Raw genomic sequence first — 744 nt, forward strand, 5'->3', positions numbered from 1 at the left:
GTGGGATCATACTCAGGTCTATGTGAATATCCACCTCAACAAGGCAGGGCACACCAGTGGATTTTTTTTTTTTTTAAATCCCAGTCAGTCTGAGTTCACAGGGAAGAAATTACAAGGCATAGCTGAAGTATGTCTTTTCCAAACCATTACACATATTTGACACTGTTTAGACATATAGTTCAGAATACATTTTCAATCTGGTGTTTTAGAACTCACTTAGGAAGTCACAAATTATAAATGAATGAATGAATAAACAAATAAACTAATGAAAGCAAGGCAAATGAAAATAGAAAATACAAGGTACATGTCTTTGCTATAAATAAAATGATCACCATTGGCTATGAATTTGAGGGAGTATGTCCCACAATAAATGTTAGCATTTGCTGAAAATGATTTTTTTGCCTATTTTGAAAAGCAGCCAATAGATGGAGGATAAAGAAAAGGTGAGTAAGAAATATAACATCACAGAGAACATTAGCATGGACCCTGTGCAAGGATGACATGGAAATTCACAAAGCATTCCATATTAAAAAAAAGAGAGAGAGAGAAATTACTCCATTTATCTGTACCTTTGGAGAATGATGAAATGCTTTATATAAGTGACTGATCACTTAGCCTAATGACTACTTTTTTTTTAGTTCACCCTCATCTTTTTCTTAATGTAAACACTTTCTGTAGAATTTTCTAGTTTGTACAATGGTTAGAAATTAATAATACAACTTTAGGCATAAGATCTTAGGTATC

General features: G+C 32.7%; 1 pseudogene; it reads left to right on the forward strand.

Annotated features, from left to right (window-relative positions):
* The first annotated feature begins 444 nt into the window (after nt 1-444).
* LOC116880972 lies at nt 445-531 on the forward strand (annotated as a pseudogene).
* The last annotated feature ends 213 nt before the right edge of the window (nt 532-744 follow it).

This window comes from Lontra canadensis, unplaced genomic scaffold (assembly GCF_010015895.1).
Source record: "Lontra canadensis isolate GAN:19392208 unplaced genomic scaffold, GSC_riverotter_1.0 scaffold69, whole genome shotgun sequence".
NCBI classification, from domain to species: domain Eukaryota; kingdom Metazoa; phylum Chordata; class Mammalia; order Carnivora; family Mustelidae; genus Lontra; species Lontra canadensis.